The sequence below is a fragment of the Tupaia chinensis genome, unplaced genomic scaffold (genome assembly GCF_000334495.1).
Source record: "Tupaia chinensis unplaced genomic scaffold, TupChi_1.0 Scaffold000644_1, whole genome shotgun sequence".
Lineage (NCBI taxonomy): Eukaryota > Metazoa > Chordata > Mammalia > Scandentia > Tupaiidae > Tupaia > Tupaia belangeri.
This window is the reverse complement of record NW_006160165.1, coordinates 242,116-259,999: the sequence shown is the minus strand read 5'-3', so window position 1 is coordinate 259,999 and position 17,884 is coordinate 242,116.

Below are 17,884 nucleotides of genomic sequence, written 5' to 3'. Positions count from 1 at the left end.
TTTGGACCTGAAAATGGATAAAATTACCAGTTTAGAAATAATTAACTGTGACTTTTATTCTAAGAAGCATAAATGAGGATGTGCTTCTCCACAGAGCCTCTTCCCCATTCTTTTAACAACCGAATCAACTCAAATTTTCTGGCGTGTAAATTCCATGTGATCAGTACAAATAAACAAACTGACAAGATTTGGGCAGTTGAAACCCATTGTTCTACGATGTCTTTGTTTAAAATCTTCCATAATTCACCCTCAGAAATGGCCTTCTTAGTAATTAGTTACCTTTAATGTCTTCATTTTCATTTAAATGTTCAATGATCAGGATAATTAGAATTAATTTGGCATTGTCATTTTATGGAAATGAAGCTTCTGCCACTTATCAGGAGCTTCCTGCAGGCGCGGCCTACAGACAGACCTGTGACTCCTCACACTGGACGCGCTGGGCTATGGTTTTGTTCAAGCAGGAACAGCAGGACCTGGCCTGACTCCAATTTCGATTTATGCCATGTTTGATGAAGGGCTGCGGGCAGTTGAGCTGGTCTCTTGCCAGTCATGGATGGCATTCTACATGTGGCTCAGTTCTCCTTAGCTAACGCGACTTTTCTGTCTCCATTGGTTCGGTGTTTCACAGGCTAGGATTAATTCTGAAGCAGGCTAGTAGGACTGCAACTATTTTAAAATTAAGAAAGGACTCTAACAAGTGCTGAGTCCTGGGGAAGTCTGTTTGTAAAATGGTTAGATGAGAAGCCAAGAATGGGTATTTGAAGGTGGAGGGTAATTGCTCAGGGAAAAGCAGTTGACTCTGACTATAGGGAAAAGTGATTTGTGTGTTCAAGTACCTTGTCCTTCTAGACACTGAGAGCACGGCGAGCTTTCTGAGAGTTTGGTGGTGTTTGCTGACTGTCTCCTTGTAACCAGTTATAGAAACACACTCCCTTCTCTGGGCTCTGCCACTCATTTCATTGAGAAGCAGTGGACAGACTTGGGTGGCCAGTAATCCTATGGTTAGGACAAAAGGAAACATCTCTTGAATTATTATGGAAAGAAATGACAATCCAACCTTTTTAAAGACTTTAGGTAGAATTCAGGGAAGTGAAGACAGACAGTGGCTTGGGAGTAACACAATGCCCTGTGGAGGTTGCCCTGAATGGGAGGGTTTTGGTTGGTATCAGGAGACCTCCCTGTGTATGCATGTCCACGGTTTGGAGCTGACTGAAATGGGGTGGATGGAGCATCGTGGAGAACCTGTTGGAAGAATGACTGTCTCTCTCACATGCTGTTTCTCTCTCTTTCTCTTTGCCACACATATATAAAATTAAAATAAAAAAAAATACATCCAAAGAATTTAGTAAAATAAAGCTCAAGAAACTTAAGGTCATAAAATCTGTGAATAGAAAGTATGCCACACTGGAAGAGACTGCTTTACATTACATGTGTGAAGATTCTTCAGCCAGAAAACAAAATCATTTCCTATTGTCATCCCCATTTATGTCTTGGCATCTCTCTGCCTTCACAGTAGCAATTCTTCAATTTTCTTCTCTCCCTTACAGCTGGGAAATGTTTAGATAAGGTAAGGATTTAATTGACTACAAATCTGGAGTGAAAAACTACCAAGTTTATCTAGATTTGGACAAGGAGGTATTATGTAAGGTGCTCTGTGAGACTGTAACAGCTTCAAAATGAGAACCTTGATCTTCCATGTAGCTTACTTTTTCTCTACCACACTTTGACCTTATTCTTATTCTGTGTCTTCTCTATAAGGAATATTATATTATGCACATCCATGTTATAAATTATCGCCAGTATTGAAATACCTTATGATTATATCTGAATAGAAATGCTTCCTCTCAGTAACCCCAGTTATTGTCTTAGGAGTTTACACATGTTAGATACAAGACCAAAACACAGTAGCTGAAAATAATTGATCTTGTTTATAATTTTTCAATTTAATTTAATTTAATTTTCTCTATTCAATAAATGCATATCATTACAGTTTATAGAATAAATTTATTATCAGGAATCTACTGTGTATTAGTCTAATGAAAGATATTATCGTATATGTTATCATCAAGAGATAATTTTCCATTTTTGTGTCCCTTAAATGTTTTGCTTCTTTCTTATCCCCCTTCACTTCCTCCCTCTTCTACTCCCTCATTTCCCACTCTTCTTTCATCCACTCCTGGTTATCTACCTAAAGGATAGGAATACTCTCAGTCTGAAAAGTACTTGGCCACCCATATTTATTTTGTTTATAATTGGGGTGTCAGAAGGTAGGAAAGGGCTTGGCTGTGCAGAGTTGGACTCTCTCCATGCATAGCCAGATGGGGGCTGGCATTAAAGGCATGTGAAGTCTTGCTAGGTTGATGTCCAGGATGGCTTACTCACTTGCCCAAGCTGGCTTTGCCTGAGAACTCGGTGGGTGATGACACGAAGATCAGCTCCAAGGGCCCTTGCAGCTTGGTGGCATCAGGGTTTAGAGCTTGTAACCGGCAATGACATAGCCTTCGTGGGATGTCCAAGGCAAAAGTGTGTGGCTTATTCTTAACCAGTTTTGGGGGTTACGGATCCATTTCTCCTTCATTCTACTGATTACAACCATGTTACTTAGGGCAGTTGAGTACCAAGGAGAAGAAGGTAGGGCAAAGAATATGTGGACTTGTTTTAAAGCGGTCAGATAGTTTGAAAACTCTGAATCTTAGGAGTTTACACATGTTAGATACAAGACCAAAACACAGTAGCTGAAAATAATTGATCTTGTTTATAATTTTTCAATTTAATTTAATTTAATTTTCTCTATTCAATAAATGCATATCATTACAGTTTATAGAATAAATTTATTATCAGGAATCTACTGTGTATTAGTCTAATGAAAGATATTATCGTATATGTTATCATCAAGAGATAATTTTCCATTTTTGTGTCCCTTAAATGTTTTGCTTCTTTCTTATCCCCCTTCACTTCCTCCCTCTTCTACTCCCTCATTTCCCACTCTTCTTTCATCCACTCCTGGTTATCTACCTAAAGGATAGGAATACTCTCAGTCTGAAAAGTACTTGGCCACCCATATTTATTTTGTTTATAATTGGGGTGTCAGAAGGTAGGAAAGGGCTTGGCTGTGCAGAGTTGGACTCTCTCCATGCATAGCCAGATGGGGGCTGGCATTAAAGGCATGTGAAGTCTTGCTAGGTTGATGTCCAGGATGGCTTACTCACTTGCCCAAGCTGGCTTTGCCTGAGAACTCGGTGGGTGATGACACGAAGATCAGCTCCAAGGGCCCTTGCAGCTTGGTGGCATCAGGGTTTAGAGCTTGTAACCGGCAATGACATAGCCTTCGTGGGATGTCCAAGGCAAAAGTGTGTGGCTTATTCTTAACCAGTTTTGGGGGTTACGGATCCATTTCTCCTTCATTCTACTGATTACAACCATGTTACTTAGGGCAGTTGAGTACCAAGGAGAAGAAGGTAGGGCAAAGAATATGTGGACTTGTTTTAAAGCGGTCAGATAGTTTGAAAACTCTGAAGAGCTATGTATGCAAAAGGTAAAAATACTCTGATATTCCCCAGGAATGCAACTGGAAACGAGGCTTTAGAACAAGGGAAGTGAAGTAAGACAGACTGGAGCATGCAGTGGGAGAGCCCAGTGAGAAGGCTGTTTGGCAGTGGGCAGTGTTCTGCTCCACCGGCCCACAGTGTCTTGCAGGAGCCAATTATCTACTTGTGTACTCAGTTCTAACTCTGAGAACGGTGATAACACATTGACAGGTTGAAAAGGACCCCAGTACAATCTTTACACCAAAGGAATGAACAGACACTACAAATAAAGGTGTTCTTCCACCCAGAGACCAAGTTGCTAAATAGTTGCCAAAATTCAAACTGGTAATGGACTAACCAAGAAGTAACTTTTAGAAACTTTCTGTCTCAAAGCAATTCTGTATCTCAAGCTTTGAGGCTGAAAATACCTCCTCTTTTATAAACTTCTTAGTAAGATTTGCAAGGTTCACTACTGCTGTTGAGCAAGTGGCTTACTGGCTGGGCATCTACCATGCTCCTAAATTGAGTCAAGACTGGCTGTTGCAGGAGAGCACATATTGAAACAGGAATCTGATGCAGAATAGGTCATAAGATAATAAGTGCTGATAATTAGCAGAAATCACAGGGAGCTCTGATCTTCAAAGACTTTAAAACAGAGACTTTGAACCAAGTTTACTTGTCTCCAGGAAGTAGTGAAGCCACGTTTTATACCTTGGTTGCAAACAAGAATATGAATTTGTTATTTATTGTATGCTTTAGCATACATTATCATGTTTTAAATAGGCTATTAATAGTAATGAAATAGTTAATTTTTTTAATAAAATTAAACAAGTCACTTAATTTTTCTGATCTTTAGATTCCTCATCTTAGGAATTAGCTGAAAGTATCTTTCCATGATGAACAAAGCTTAAAGAAGAGATCCACTTACCATGACTTTGGTAAACAATGTCCAGCTATGGAATGACACTTCAAGGTTATAAAAATCATTTTAAGGGGTCAACATTTGGAGTGGTGATTAAGGCACTGGAGTCCCACATGATTGACTATAGTTCGAGTCCCAGATCCAAAGGCTTGAAAATCATGCCAGATGTGTGTGCATGAGTGCCCAAAAATATCCCAAGAGGAGAATGAAGGAGAAGAGATTGAGATATGGATATCCCCTGTCAAGGATGACTTCTCGCTTTCCTGCTCTCTATTTCTCGCTCTCTCTCTCTGGTAAGCAGACATGCCCAATGGCAAAAATCTTATTATTGTTATTACTATTTAAAAGCCACTTTGATGCTATAAAAGCAATGATTAACTGTAGGAAGGTGGGGAGGCAGGGTACTCCCAAAAGTCTGTGCTCAATATATGGAAAAAAAGCACACGCCTGGTCTTAAGGGCATGGAAGGACTAGAGGCCTGGCTTGCAGTAACTTCCCCAAGTGCCTTTGTTCTGCTGGAAGGCCTGCCCACTGTGTTGATGGCAACCTGTCAATGGGTATCACGTACATTTTTGTAATTATACAATATGGAGGATTTTATCTAAGTGAGAATGTGAGTGGAAAGGAGAGGTTTTGATAAACTGCCAAAAAGTAGTCCATTTTTTCTCATTTTAGAATATTAATAAAATGATCTTGTAACTTAGTAGATTACATTTGGGTGTCATGTGTGGCCTACCACCAAAGAGTAAATGAGTTCAGAATTGGTATTTTGAAATGATGAATGTTTATTTTTAGTCCATGAGATTTTTAGTCTTGATTGGAGTTCATTTAAAGTGAGATTTTGGTAGAATTTGGCAAGTATAATTTATTGACATTTATCACTAATATTTAAGTATTCTGCTGCTTGATTTATTATTTATTGTAGCAATGACAATGTATGTCTTATTTTCCTTCGTTCTGTTTTTATATTTTCAAAGAAAAAAATAAGTGCTTATTTTTTGTCATTTTTTACCATTATAAAATAATAAAATTTTGGAAAAAGCAGGCATGTATAAAAAACAAACAAACAAAAAATCACAAATGTCCTGACATTAAGTAATGGCAGATGACTCTTTAGCATCTTACTTCTATTTTTCACATGTATTAGGTGGAGTTGAACAGATGATTGAATAGACGGATAGAGAAATAGATGGAGGGGCCAGCAGGTTGTACAGTGGTTAAGGCACTGGACTCCCACGTTGTCAACGAGAATTCAATTGCCAGAACTGGCCAGCTGAGACTCATGTTTGTTGTCTGTGCATATGTGCCCCAAATCCCAAGAGGAGAATGGAGGAGAAGGGACTGTGGAGTGGCCATCCCCCAGTGGGGGAGGGGGCATCATTTCTCGCTTTCTGTCTTTTTCTTTCTCTCTGGAGAGCACACAGACCCTATAGGAAAACAAACAAACAAACAAAAGCTATAAAAGAAAGGAAAATAGGTAGATAGGAAGATAGACTACAGGTATAGAGAGACGGTAGAACTGATAATTTGGTATGTAATTTTACATCCTTCACAACTTAAAATTATGAAAATACACATTCATGTTATACAAAGTTTAGAATTATCACTTTTAGGGAACCAGCAGTAAGTGTAATGGCTATGTCATTGGACTCCCACATAGTCGACCGCTGTTCGCGTCCTGGCCCCGCTGGCTTAAAACTCACGCTGGGTGCGTGTGCGTGTGTGCCCAAGATCCCAAGAGGAGAATGGAGGAGAAGGGATTGCGGCGTGACCATCCCCCCTGGGGGGTGATTTCTCACTTGCTATGTCTCTCTCTGTCTGTCTGGTGAGCGCACACGCCCTATAGCAAAACCTCTGCAAAAAAAAAAAAAAGAATTATCACTTTTAGGGAACCAGCAGTAAGTGTAATGGCTATGTCATTGGACTCCCACATAGTCGACCGCTGTTCGCGTCCTGGCCCCGCTGGCTTAAAACTCACGCTGGGTGCGTGTGCGTGTGTGCCCAAGATCCCAAGAGGAGAATGGAGGAGAAGGGATTGCGGCGTGACCATCCCCCCTGGGGGGTGATTTCTCACTTGCTATGTCTCTCTCTGTCTGTCTGGTGAGCGCACACGCCCTATAGCAAAACCTCTGCAAAAAAAAAAAAAAGAATTATCACTTTTAGGGAACCAGCAGTAAGTGTAATGGCTATGTCATTGGACTCCCACATAGTCGACCGCTGTTCGCGTCCTGGCCCCGCTGGCTTAAAACTCACGCTGGGTGCGTGTGCGTGTGTGCCCAAGATCCCAAGAGGAGAATGGAGGAGAAGGGATTGCGGCGTGACCATCCCCCCTGGGGGGTGATTTCTCACTTGCTATGTCTCTCTCTGTCTGTCTGGTGAGCGCACACGCCCTATAGCAAAACCTCTGCAAAAAAAAAAAAAAGAATTATCACTTTTAGGGAACCAGCAGTAAGTGTAATGGCTATGTCATTGGACTCCCACATAGTCGACCGCTGTTCGCGTCCTGGCCCCGCTGGCTTAAAACTCACGCTGGGTGCGTGTGCGTGTGTGCCCAAGATCCCAAGAGGAGAATGGAGGAGAAGGGATTGCGGCGTGACCATCCCCCCTGGGGGGTGATTTCTCACTTGCTATGTCTCTCTCTGTCTGTCTGGTGAGCGCACACGCCCTATAGCAAAACCTCTGCAAAAAAAAAAAAAAGAATTATCACTTTTAGGGAACCAGCAGTAAGTGTAATGGCTATGTCATTGGACTCCCACATAGTCGACCGCTGTTCGCGTCCTGGCCCCGCTGGCTTAAAACTCACGCTGGGTGCGTGTGCGTGTGTGCCCAAGATCCCAAGAGGAGAATGGAGGAGAAGGGATTGCGGCGTGACCATCCCCCCTGGGGGGTGATTTCTCACTTGCTATGTCTCTCTCTGTCTGTCTGGTGAGCGCACACGCCCTATAGCAAAACCTCTGCAAAAAAAAAAAAAAGAATTATCACTTTTAGGGAACCAGCAGTAAGTGTAATGGCTATGTCATTGGACTCCCACATAGTCGACCGCTGTTCGCGTCCTGGCCCCGCTGGCTTAAAACTCACGCTGGGTGCGTGTGCGTGTGTGCCCAAGATCCCAAGAGGAGAATGGAGGAGAAGGGATTGCGGCGTGACCATCCCCCCTGGGGGGTGATTTCTCACTTGCTATGTCTCTCTCTGTCTGTCTGGTGAGCGCACACGCCCTATAGCAAAACCTCTGCAAAAAAAAAAAAAAGAATTATCACTTTTAGGGAACCAGCAGTAAGTGTAATGGCTATGTCATTGGACTCCCACATAGTCGACCGCTGTTCGCGTCCTGGCCCCGCTGGCTTAAAACTCACGCTGGGTGCGTGTGCGTGTGTGCCCAAGATCCCAAGAGGAGAATGGAGGAGAAGGGATTGCGGCGTGACCATCCCCCCTGGGGGGTGATTTCTCACTTGCTATGTCTCTCTCTGTCTGTCTGGTGAGCGCACACGCCCTATAGCAAAAACCTCTGCAAAAAAAAAAAAAGAATTATCACTTTTAATGAATTACAGTCCAATTGGAATTTTATATTAATTGGTTTTATCATTTGTTTCTCTATTATTATACACTTAGCTTTAATTTCAAAAACTCATCCAACATAATTATACTGCAATAAAAACTTGGGAGCATTTAGGATTAGTTTACAGGACAGATTACAAATTGTGAAACTCTTCAGTGAAAAGACATATACAATTTTTAAAGAATTTGACAGAATCTTGTTATATTTTTAACTATGCATGTATTGGGAGGCTATTTTAATTATCAACTCATCATCAGAAATAAAAGCAGAATCATAGTGTTGCCTTAAAGGTTAAATTAAATACTGTATCATTAATAAAAGTCATTGCTTTAATGCGTCAAGGTAATTGATGACAGTAATCTTTATTATTATTGTGGCTTTTGAAACTCACATGATAGTGTTTTTTAAAATGTGTGTATAAATTTACATTTATGGTAGTAAAGAATGAAAAATGTCTTAAATATATTTTAGTCACTGTCAAGAGACTATTGTTTTTAGTTTTGCCAGAGAGCATATGTGCTTGCTGGAAGACAGAGAGAGAAAGTGAAAAGTCCCTGTCATGGAGAATCGTCCTGCTGTATTCCTTTTCCTCCATGTATCCTCCTTTTGGAATTTTGGGAACACATTCATATGCACCAAGCATGTTTTTTGCACCCTGGGCCTTGAACTTGAACAGCACAGTTTGGCCACATGGGACCCTGTTGCTCTGGTTATTATGCAACTAATTGACCCAGAGACTGCCATACTATCAAATCCTTGCTATGCTAGAATTAAAAATGAGATTCTAAGTTTTTTTTGGAGTGTTTTTGCTATAGGATGAGTTGAGATTTTAATTTTTATACTCTTTCTGGATCTCATAAATATCAAAATTGAGGGGCCAGCAAGTGGCCTGGTGGTTAAGAGCACTGGACTCCCATATGGCCAACTATGGTTCAAGTCCCAGACCCGGTGGCTTGCTTTCTCACTTTTCCTCTCTCTCTGTCCCTCTCTGGCCAAATTAAAATAAATAAATAAATGTTAAAAAATAATATCAAAATTGAGTTAAAAAATCCTACTTCCTATATTTAGCATCTATTTATTGCTAAGTAGAAAAAATCTGGAAACAAATTGCTTTATACTTTTTCTTCTTCATGTAACAGGGGGTTTTAGGTAAAGGTAACTTCAGGGACAATTGATTGCTAGTTCCATAATATTTCAAGGTCCTTTTTCTTCATCTTGGGTGCTGAGTGCATTTTGAGGCTGGTAGGAAAATGATTGCAACAGTTTAAGAATCATATCCAGAAGCAATAATCACTAGAGGAAGAAACACACCTATGGCAGGTGAAAAAATGGCTATAAAGTCCCATCACCTCCATCACCTCTGGAGTCAGCTTCATGGAGGCTCAACACTTCTTACCTGATACTCAACTGCTTTCACCCTCTCGTTTTTCTTCACGTGTGTTTTCTACAGTAGCCAGAGTTACAAGTAGACTCCTACAGTGCTCTCTGGAAGATTCGCTCCTGTCTCCAGCTTTCACAGCACTTCCTTCTTCTCCTTTTGTCAATTTGACAAGAGAATTGTCTAGACTGGCTTCTAACGCTTCTTCATCATCTCCTCTATTCTTGTCCTTAAACAGCCAACTTATGTCCAATGGTTTCATTAATAACACACTAGAAAATGCTGCTTGTGCTTTCCCATCAATCATCTATTGGCACTTTTTGTTGCTTATTGGCCCCCTCTTCTGGATTTGACCACCCTTCTGAAACTATTTACTCCTTTCTATTAAACTCTCTATTCTTCTTAGGTTTCTGACTGTTTATTTGAAGCCTAAAAAAAATCTGGCTAACTGTTCGCTAAACCCATTATAAATGTTATAGTATCCTATCCTTTAACATAGTATTTTATTAATGTAGAATTTGATCAAAACCTATATGTTTCTCTCCTTTAAGAACTTTATTTGCTCTGATGTTTTAAACTGCTCTTTGTACAATGAATACTACCATTCAGTTGTATCTTGTTAGACCTTTTTTTTTTTCCCCCCTAGATGAAGTCTCTGCAAAACTACTTGTTATTTCTCTGCCTGGATGTCATCACTCCAGGGTTTCAAATTCAACTACTTCCAAATTGAACATATATGTTTTTCATAATTCTACTTATCGTTGTCACCCATTCTCTATCCAAAGTTCTTTAATTGCTCTTCAACTTTATTCATGCCATCTTTCAGGCTTGAAATGATCTCTTCTCTCTTAAATACATAAACCCCTACCTGGTTGTAGCATGCTTATTGTGTAAAATGCAGCTCAGATGTGACTTTATTTACATTCTGATATAACTGGGATGGGGTGCAGGTGTCTGGACATCAATGTTTTCAAAAGATTTCCCAGATTATTATCATAATTTCTCTGTTACTCTACCAACATTTTCTTTCTAATTGTTAACTTTCCTGTGGGAAACACTGATTGTAGAATCTTGCTTTCTTTTCCCAATACATTGTATTGAATGAGTGAATAAAGAAATGAAGAAATGAGCAAGTGAATTGCACACTGCATTTTTTTCTAATTTTGTATAACCTGTGACTTCTTTTTTTCTTAATTGTCATCTGCTATGGCCTGAATGGTTTTGTAATCCCCAAATCCATATGCTGAAATTGTAACCCCCCAAAATGATAGTATTAGGAGGTGAATTCTTTGTGAGGTAATCAGTTCATAAAGACCCTAAAAGGCTAGCCCTGTGGCCTATTGATGAAAGAACAAAGTTTTGAAAGAACACCCTGGTTCTTTTTGATTGCTTGCAGAAAAATGAGAAAAGAGAAAAATAATTTAAAGATGGAATTATTCATTGAAGCAGAACTGAGACATTTAGAAAAATTATAACTAATTCATACTGCAAAGAATTAAGAAGATGACACTCTGATAAGGATTCTTTTAGTCATATAAACAGAACTTAAGAACTAATGTCCAGTATAATGGAAGAGTAACAACTCTGCAGGAGATTTAGAAAGCATCAGGGTTGGCACTCCAATCAAAGGCTTAGAATGCAATCAAAGGCTTAGAGGGCAGAATGGTTTCAAATGTGAAAAATGGGCTACCAAAGCCTGGCACTGCCTCACATCCTGAGTCTACTCTCCAGTAATCCATCGCATGCTGCTTGGCAGTCCCAGGTTCAGGTCTGGTGGTCTCTAGCAGAGAACCCATACGGGGATAGAACCTCCACTTGGGCAATGCCCAGAGGAGTCCTGAGACAACACCTTGAGACAACATCCTTGTGTAGTCATTACATGCAATTCTAGACTGGGAAAGCTGCGGGCACAGAATTCTAATCAGCGAGACCGAAGTATTACGTTGCATCCAGTAAAGGCATGGAGACAAAGTTCCCTGGAACCTTGAGGGCTCAGCCCCTGCATGGAAAAGCTACAGGGGATATGTCTTGTATGTCTAGAACACGGAATTTTTACCCTAGTATGTTTGGAGGTCAAGGTATCAAGTTAGATAGGATTTCTCTTGAGTCTGAAGATTTCATACTGTTTGTCCCATTGAAACATGGAATTACTTAGGACCTCTTACCTACTTACTATTTCTTATTTCTCTCTGCTGGAGTGGGAATTTATGTCAATACCTCTTCACCATTGTACTTTGGAAGCACGGAGCTTGTTTAATTTCAAAAGCTCACAGCTGGAGAGCCTCTGAATGAATCATGCTTTGAGTCTCACATATATCTGACTAAGCTAAGATTTAAATAAGACTTTCGACTTTTTAGTAGGTATGGAAGCCAGTTAACACTTTTTGGGGCTGTTGAAACAGAATGAATGTATTTTGCATGTAAGAAGGTATGAATTATATGGGTTACAGGCTGAATGGTATGGTCTTAATATTTGTGGTCTTAATATTATGTTTAAATATTAATCCTGAAGGTGGAGATAGTAGGAGGTGGAGCATTTGGATATTAAGGTCGAGCTCTCATGAGTGGGATTAGAGCAGTTATAAAAGAGGCCTAATAAAGACTCTTTGTCCCTTCAAACATGTGAACAAATGGGAAAAATAAATGCTTTTGGAAAACCCAGAAGGGGACCTTCACCACATTTTGACTTTGCTTGATCATGGCCCTTCTCACTTCAATAGTTACGGGAAAAAATTTCTGTTGTTCAAGAAGCCATCCAGGTTATGGTGTTTTGCTATAACAACTTGAATGTCTCAAGCATTCCCATGTAATATAGTTAGGGAAATAAAGGATAATAAGTCTGTTTATTACTACAAATGGGATACATTTTCATTGTGTTTATACATTCAAAATATGTGTATGAATTAGTTTAAGAGGATAATACTTATTTTTTAAAAATTATAAAATTCTATTCTGTTTTAAAAATGAATGAGCAATTGAGAGTAATAAATCATTTTATCTAATCCTGACTATGGTGGGGAAGAGGTATCAAAAGTAGTGAGTTATTTTCAGGTTGGAATAAAATAATCACCTACCATAAAAATATGATTCCAATCTTCTGTGAAAGTCTTCTACTATGAAATAAACAAGGCCTAAGGATTAATGACTTCATTTTTCTACAAAAAGGAAGGAGATCTAGACAGAGTTACTTTAGGTTCCAATTCAGAAACTGCAATTGTGTCAAGCGTATGATGGTGGATTTACACTAGTAAAATATTGGAGTAATTTCTCTAGTGCATAAATAATTGCTTATAGTAACTGATTGAAACAAGTTGTTATTTCCAAGTATAATATCGCTCGCTCTCACATATTTAATTGTTTTGGGATAAGTACACTAAGTTGGTGCACATTACTTTTAAATATTAAAAGGATATGAATTTCAGAATATTTACTGAATGCGTATAGACAATGGTCAAAACAACTTTCTCTTTGTATAATATGCTCTTCATAAATTCTAGCACTTTGAGCAAATATGTGAAGTTCCTGAGATGTTTGCACTGTTGGTAACAAGGAAGTTAATGAGGTCTACCATGATTATTTCATATTAGCTTGAATTTTTAAGGAATCAATGATGTAGCCTTTACCAGGATGTAAAGTTAGGTGGCCTCACCTTATTAACATCGACGAGATATATTTTAGAATGAAGATGGCAATACATATCAGCCTTTCAAAACTTATGTTAACCTTTCCATGCACTGCTATGCTTGGCACGTAAAAGTGTTTAGTAAATGTTAATATTAGATAAATACATAAAAGAATGGAATATATGTATTTTTTTCTTCCTATCTAACTAAACTTAACTGGTCAGTGAGTTTATGAACACTTATTTCTGAGATAAATTTTTTGTTCTTTTTTCAAAGTTGATTTATCAGGACCAACAGTTGGCATAATGGCTGTGTGGCTGGACTCCCATGTAGTCGACTGTGGTTCAGGTCCTGGGTTTGGTGGCCTAAAGTCATGCCAGGCATGCCCAAGATCCTGAGAGGAGAATGGAGGAGAAGGGATTGCTGCATGGCCATCTCCCCTGGGGGGTGATTTCTCACTTTCTCTCTCTCTCTCTGTCTCTCTCTGTCTTTCTGGCGAGCACACATGCCCTATAGCAAAAACCTTTAAAAAAAGTAAATAAAGTTGATTTATCTTGTCCAAGAATGAGTGAGAAAGATAAATTGTGTGTGTGTGTGTGTGTGTGTGTGTGAGAGAGAGAGAGAGAGAGAGAGAGAGCTCAACCACCCCAGCCTCAGCCCACTCCAGGCTGTGGACAAGCACATACTCAGCATTACTCAGGGAAGTATCTGGACTTGAACTGTGAGTCTTCCCATCTGGGATTGTCTATCAGAGTCTTGTTTTACTGCTGTGCAGTTGTCTATCCCTTTTCCTTTATTCATATTAAGCTTACTTAATGAGTTAAATAACTGTTGTATATATGTTTACATTTGGCATATAATTTTGTAGAGGTTAATGGAACATTTTATTGAGAAAATAGTTTGTCTCAAAAGAGCCTTCTTTCAAATTGGAAAAATAATAGGTTTTATTGCTATCTTTTTCACTACTCAGGAATAGTGGCCAGCATTTGGCATGGAGATTAAGGCATTGAACCCTACATTGTCAGCCTTGGTGAGTCCCAGACCTGAAAGCTTGTGAATTGCAATGGGTGTGTGTGTGCATGTGTGTCCAAAATCTTGAGAAAGTGAAGAAGGGACTGTAGCGTGGCCTATCACATCCCCAGTCTCTCTCTCTCTCTCTCTTTCTCACTCACTCTCTCTCTAGCAAGTACATGTGCCCTATAGCAATAGCTAAACAAAACAAAACACATCCCAGTAAAAGAACTATAGAACACATTGGACAAGTTCTTTCTCTGGTACAAAGTGCCTGTCCTCCCTATGCCTGTAGCTGGCAGAAGATGGTTACACACGCAACGAGGCCAGCAGCCCCACATGGATGCAGGTATCTCTAGAACTGCCAACAGAAACATGGAGCCACAGGGCTTGTGAAAATAGGAACATTCAAATCTACACGTTAGTCACTTCCTCTTCCTGATTTATGTTTTCTTGGTTGCTTGCTGCCCAGCCAACAGAAAGGGAAAGACAGCTCATTTGTGGAGGGGCTGATTGTATACAATTAGAGTGATTATGTGAGAATCAATCAGAATTTTCTCCTCACAAGATGTTTGTTCTGACATGATGAGTGACGTTTAAGCTCATTTTTTATGCACAGGCTTTTCCTTTCACAATGATCTTTATTTTCCTCAATGTTAATTCTATTTTCTTAATTCTATTTTCTTTCTTTTTTTCCTGCACATTCTGAAAAAAAATTATGAAACAATTCAAAGTAATTTATTTGGACTATTTAAGTTTCTTACTGATATATTCAGAAACTAATGTAACTTTATATACCATAATACATATTGGTAAACCATCAATTAGGCATCACCAATTCTTTTAGATAGACATTTGCTTGGTAAAGTGTAGTGAAATAAGAAGGGGTAGGCTAGAATTCACACATAAAAGAAACTGAAGAGTCTATCACTATTGGGACCAGCAGATGGCATAATTGTTACATTACAGGACTCCGATGTAGTTGACAGCGGTTTGAGTCCCGGACCTGGTGACTTAAACTCACACTGAGCGCATATGCATGCATGTCCAAGATCCTGAGAGGAGAATGGAGGAGAAGGGATTGTGGCATGGCCAGCCCCCTGGGGGGTGATTTCTCGCTTTCTCTCTGTGTCTGTCTTTCTGGTGAGCACACATACCCTGCAGCACGAATGAAGAAGAATGAAGATGCATAGAAAAGAAATCAAGATTAAGGCAGGTTATTTTAGCTAAAGAGGGCTGCTGCATTGTCTCTGTAGCACATGCTTTTTTAGAACTTAAATATTACCCATCAAGAGACAGACCACAATTGTCATAATTTTCCTTTTTAAGGATATCTATTTATTTCCTTTGAGAGAGAATGAAAAGAGGAAAGAAAAAGGGAGAGAGAGGTAAGCTCCTTCACAAGGTCTTCATGTTGCAATCCCCTCCTCTTACTGCAGGCAGTCTGGTGCAGGTGTGCACCCACGGGTGTGCCCAGGGCGTTGATGCAGAATCAGGATGCAAATATGAAGCCTTCTCACGCGGTTTCCACATCATACAGCAGCCCCCCCGTGCTCGATGTGCAGTAGCTGTGCAAGCAGTCATTTCCGGTACAGTCGTTCATGACTCACTTGCAAATAGAGTTGATTCTGAGTTTAGGTCCTGAAAGTAATGTTTCTATTGTCTTGATCCCTGGCACACTGTCTTGAAGGTTTCAGCCCTCAAACAAGCAGTCTGACTAGCTTGAGGCTAGCACATTGTCAGAGACCTCAAACTTCGTAACTGGAGAAACCCCAACACTATATTGAGTTAAAGTGATGCTCCACCAGTCTAGCTTCACTCCCTTCTCTCCTCCTCACCCTGATCACTTTTAAATGCCATGAAATGAAAGTTCTGAGCTGTAACCACCAAGCCAAGGTCTTTGTTAGTCCTGAACTCCTCTAAACTCTGAGAGATAACAAAATCATTGTGTGTGTGTGTGTGTGTTTTTTTTTTTTTAACTATTGAGTTTGAGATGACTAGTTATAAAAAATAGAAAACTTTCTGCTTATGCTGGAAATGACAAAGAGTGATTAGCAAAATAAGTATGTAATTTATTTTTATCATGGAGTTTATGTGACAGCAGGGCTGATTCTTTAAAAGTGCTATTACTGTGACCTGTTGGTTTCTGAGATACCTACCTGAAACAACATGTGCTAACAAGCCTTTGCTTAGATCCAACTGTAGCATACTGGAGCTAATAAATTAAATACTAGTTTCCATAGACTTCTCTTTTTTTTTTTAGAGAGAGATTTTTGCTATAGGGCATGTGTGAGAAAGAAAGTGAGAAATCACTTCTCAGAGGGGATGGCCATGCTGCAATCCCTTCTCCTCCATTCTCTTCTTGGGATCGTAGCCACACATGCACACGTGCCTGACATGAATTTTTTTAATTACATTTATTCACATATATATTCGCAGTGTATTTTTCCAGCATGATTACCATGCATATCAGTCAAGATAAAGACATTACTCTCCACATTATCATCATCAAATAGCATTTCTTTTTTAAAAAGTTATTATTATTATTATTAATTCTCATTATGTTTTTAAACATTCAATCACTATATAGCATTTGGCTTATAAAGAGAATTTATCTAACATGAAATACTTCTCAGGGATCCAATCAAGAATACTATAAATGTTATCATCAACAGGTAATAAACCATTTCTGTATCCCACAAATATCATGTCTCTCAATTTTTTCACCTGCTTTCCTTCTCTATACTATTCCCCCCCCCATTCCACACTGTTTTCAGCACCCTTAATTATTTTCACTGCTTTTATATACTACAATATCTCAATATCTACCATACAGTGCGGATAATCCGTATATATTAAATGGATTCGTACAATATCTTTCATAGCTTGGCTTGCTTGACTCAGAAATAAATCTTCCATATTCAGCCACTTTCAATCAAATGCTGAGGTCTTGTTTTTTATTTTATGGCTGAATAGTATTCCATAGAGTATATGTGCCTTACTTTTTCAATCTTTTAATCTGTCTGTGGACATTTGCGTTGGTTCCATGTCTTAGTGATCGTGAATAATGCCACAATAAACATTGATGTGCAAGTGCTTTTCAACTGAGCATTCTCCTGTCCTTTGGGTAGATACCCAGAAGTGGGATTGCTGGATCAAATGGTACTTCTTTCTGTTTCTAGATCTTTGAGGAACCTCCATACTGTTTTCCACAGTGGATGGACCAATTTATATCCCACCAACACTGTAGAAGAGTTCCCCATTCACCACAACTCCGGCAACAGTTGTCACCTTTAATATTTTTAACTATGATGAGAGATGTTAAACATTTCCTCATGTGTTTTTTTGGCAGTTTGCATATCTTTCTTAGATTTTTGTTCAGTTTGTTTTCCCATTTTTTAATTGGGTTAATCATTTGGTTTTTTTTGGGGGGGCATAAGTCACTTAAGTTCCCTGTGTATTATGGTTATCAGTCCCTTATTTGAGGCATAATTTACAAAAATAGTCCCCCATTCTAAGGATTGTCCATTTACTAATTACTATGTCCTTCACTGTGCAGAAACATCTTAACCTGATATAGTCCAACTTGTCTATTTTAAGAATTATTGCCTGTGGTTTGGTATTCTTATTTAAGCAGCCATTGCCTGGGACCATAATGGCTATATTGCTGGATTCCCATGTAGTAGACCACGGTTTGAGTCCCAGACTCATGGCGTAAGCTCATGCCAGGTGCATGTGCATGTATGCCCAAAATCCAGAGAGGAGAATGGAGGAGAAGGGATTGCGGCCTGGCCATCCCCCCAGGGGGTGATTTCTCACTTTCTGTCTCTGTCTGTCTTTCTTGCAAGTACACACACCCTGTAGCAA